The following is a 4,371-nucleotide window of genomic DNA, read 5'->3' as shown; positions in this document are numbered from 1 at the left end:
ATCTTAAGTGTCACACTTGTCGTATCTTATTGTGAGGCGGTCACATGGAGGGAAACTATTTTTTCATGTGTTCTCATGATCTATGTTGTCGTGTCGTCAAAGTATGCTAAGTTTGTGATCATAGTCAAGGTTCATAACAGTTCATTACCTATCCCACACTTAGCCATTTTCGGAAAACCTTCCCGACCAAGTAACTTAGATTCACCGGGCCCCAACTGAACTACACAATATGGAGTATCAAACCTCTAAGTTGTGACGAGGATTCTTCAAACTGTGCAATGCACAATCCCTGTCCCTCACGGCTGCTACTCTGCGTAATTCCTGTGCTCATCTCTCAACCTTGACCCCTAGAATTGCACAATTATGTCCCACAACTTGGCCTAAACTGTGCACTTTGCATCTTCAACCCTCAAGATTTTCCCTTGGCTATTGGAACTGTGTAATGCACAAAAGCCAAGCCTCCCTTGACATAAAAAACTGCATAGTTGGATTTTCAAGTGTCTTTTCCCTCGGCTGTCTCCAAAATCTACACAATATTGTCTTTAAGGCCTCCCTGAGCTGCGCATTGCGTAGTATCATAGCTCAAGATACCCCCCTTGACTACTGGAACAATGCAATGCACAATCATTGAGATCCTCTTTCTAGCCTATCACTTTTCCTGTGCTCAGTTGATGGATCAGAAGGCATCATATTAGACCAAGGGTTTTTCATATTGATGTTGTCTCATCATGAGTGAATTGCATGGACATCTACACTATCATGTCATGGAAAGATGATGGAGAAGGAGAAGAAGGAGGGAAGCATGCCTAAATACTCTCCCGTAGTTGAAATCACAAGTGGATCAATCAAGAGAAAGCGAAGGGACACAAGTTTGCAACCACCATCCAAGACTAAAGATCATTGAAAATTCCACATCACCAAGACATGCAGAGGTGAAGAGAAAGTATATCCAAGAAGACATCCAACACTTAGTAGCAACACTGACTTGACACTGCCACATCATTCAAATAGTTCATATCAACGGTGCCATGTCATGTCTTGTCATGTGTTGTCATATGCCACATCATCATTGTGGACCATGTATATTGTATTCATTGTAAAGTGGAAGTCCAAAGGACACATATGTAATATGGAGAGTCATGTAAGCTAAAAAGTCATAGGAAGTCAAACAATCATGAGGGTAGTCAAAGAGTCACAAGGAGGGGAAGCATCACCCCTTGGTTATATATACTCCCTCATTGTATGAGCAAAGGAATTTTCACCTTGGCTCCTCCCACAAGGCATTAGAGAGATCAACTAGTTCTTTGAGGAGCAAGGGGTGGCTCCAATGTCCCACTATTAGGGCTAGTGATGTACATTATAAACATGTGTCTTGGAATTTTTACTAAATGATAGAAGCCTTCAAGGCTAGCACGTTCTTCATGCATGGATTATGAATGTTTGTAAGACTATTCTTCGGATGTTTGTACTTCATGTTTGCTTTCACATGTGCTAATATAGTTGAACTATTTCAGCTATCTTAGTACTTAACTTATTGATAATGTGTTGTAATGGTTGTTATTGCTATCCCATCCTTGTGGACTATTTTGCAAGATATTAGACAAATTTTTCTTCATTTGTTGGTTGTAATGATTGTTGCATCCTTTATGGACTATTTCACTAGATTTTAGAAAGATCCTTCCGGTTCATGTGTGTCTCTTCTTGGGTGAGGCTCACTTTTCTCCCTTCTCCGTAGTAGAATAACCTTTACACATTTACAATTAAACACTCACCAAGCACACCTCCTTGCTTTTTGAAGACACCATTTCATCCCTCTTTCGTGTTGATAGTTAGATCCAAGGCATATCTTTGAGATATATGGAAATCAAGCTGATATTCTGGATGGGGATCCTTCACATCAGGGAGACCTCTTGATTGACATATTTATAGCACCATCAACATTAGCGCTAGAAGGAGGGCCATATGACAAGTTGAGCCCATTGTATATAGTTTGAATCTCTTATCTAAAATGGATCATATGAAAATCTTACTCCTTGGGTGTTTTTCTAATTTCTCCCTTTATCAATTTTCAATCCCCACTGAGCCTCTCGATCACTTGTACTAGTTAAAGTTTGATGGTGAGGATGTAACATCCATAACCGAGCACATTTACGATTTTCTTAAATTTTCTGAATCTTATGAAATCAATGATGGAGAGTTTTCTTGTGTGCTTTTCTTCCTCACCCTTGAAGGTCGTTCTAATCGGTGGTGCCATACTTTTCCAACTACTTCCATCCATTACCTTTGTTAGTTACTCGGGGATATTCATCAAGCCTTTGATAGGTATAATTACCAAGATGTTTGTAAAAGAATCAATCTCTTAAGAATGAAGCCTAATGAATCAATTGAGGATTTTTCTGATTGATTCCTTCACCTTTGTTGTGAAATTTATGAAGAAGACATGAATCAAGATTTCTTGAAACAAGAGTTTGAGTGCTTGGTTCTTATCTCTTTACACATTCAACCTGAACCCCTTGATTTTCTTACCTCCCCAACTCATGTGAGTCATGAGACACTTCTAATTTCAGAAGAGGAACCTATTATTTATTTTGTTCCTTGTCCTCGTCCTTTTCCATTCCCTATGTGGGTTCCTCCTTGCGGTGATTGTGAAGTTGGGAAATTTGCAAATCAAATTCTTAATCCACCTTCTCATTCTTCTTCCATTTCTCATGACTCAGATTCAATGGAGGAAATCCTAGAATGGCTCATGAAGCCCATGGGGAAGACTAACTTCCCCATTTCGCAACATGATGTTATCATTCATAACTCTAGCCTCTAATCTGATCTATATTTATGTGATCCTCTATCATCTACATGCCATGACTCTTTGTACTGTGATTTGTCTGATCAATCTGCTCCACCAACTTGTTTTTCACACTCTCTTGATTTTTCACACTACTGGTCCAAATTGCGATAAGGTATAAGGTAGTCACATTACACAGGTAGAGGAGCAGGAAGGTGGAGATGCTTTCAATATTTCCTCTCTTTTTCAGAATCCTCCATGTCAAAACAATGTGCTTCCATTCTTGGATGATTCTCAATCTGCTAATCTCGGTAGTCAATCAAATGTAATCGATTCTTTCAATAAATCTGTAGCCTTGGGAAACAACCTTTCCAATTATGATGAATTTATTGATGCATGCAATCACGAATGCCCATATGTATCAACTAATCTTTTAGTTTCTCATGAATATTTTACTTCGGACCCAAAATCTGATTCAGTTAAAGAAGATGTGCTTATCAAAGCTTCCTCTTCATCTCGTTATCCCTTGTGCTCTACCATCTACGATGCATCTACTTGCGACGGGGGTACTCCATGTTCTTCAAGTCCATCATCTGATGAGTTAACTTCTCAATTGGCACAAGTTGGTGAGATTATCCATGATGCAAATGAAAACAATCAAATCTTTGAGTACTCTTCCCAACCCTCATCATCTCTTCACTTGCATGAAGACAACTCTTCAAATCATCTTTCTCACAAAAATTCCTCGATTAATTTATCTTTGAATTCGTGATCAGAAGAACCTTTCAACTTGAGTAATTTGGTTATTGAAATTGAAGAATCTGGTCAAACCAGTGACAAAGATGGTTGCCATCCGGTGAGCAATGGTCTTATTGAAACTGATAGTAGCATCTACCCTCACACCATGCATGATTTGGTAAAATCTTCAAAATGCGATTTTACAATTCTGGAAAGTTCCAAGACCTGCTAGGGAGTTGAGGCACTTCAACTTCCGTTGATGATTATGTCAGGATTTCCTAACTTTGGTAAGACTCTAGAACTAAGTTAGATCTTGTTTCTCCCGCACGATCCTTCTCTTTGCATGGTTTCACTTGATGAAAATTTCTTCTTGAGAAATGTCTGGTACCTCGGATGTGATCTTTCAAATTTCCAAGATTTTACTTCCGACCAGATTCATGAATCTTTTTTAGTTCATTCATCTTCATGCAAATCTCTCCCAACAAACTCGGGTTTGGAATGTGTATCTCTCATAGAGTCATGGAATTGTGAAGTTGATCATTCCAAAGACCATCTTTGGCTGAAGGAATCATACCTATTAGGTTCATTTCATGATGACAAGCTCCTGGCTTTCCTTGCAAGTATCATATCGCAAATATTTCTCTTGTCACACGTGAGATCCTCTTGGATAATAATGAATGCATGAGTTATCACATGAATAAAGTTCTTCTTTGTTCACTATGTCTTGACTAGTTTTATGTATTTATTGTGTTGACATCCCTTTTAAATTATTTTCTTGATTACAATTCTTGCGTATTTTATCACTAGTTACAGGAAAAAAATGTGTCACATTTGGCTTGTGAGGAACTTGG

This window comes from Pinus tabuliformis, chromosome 6 (genome assembly GCF_031772625.1).
Source record: "Pinus tabuliformis cultivar Carrire ecotype Pingquan chromosome 6, CPIR1, whole genome shotgun sequence".
NCBI lineage: Eukaryota > Viridiplantae > Streptophyta > Pinopsida > Pinales > Pinaceae > Pinus > Pinus tabuliformis.
The sequence above is the reverse complement of the archived record's forward strand: the minus strand, read 5'-3'. Positions refer to the sequence as shown.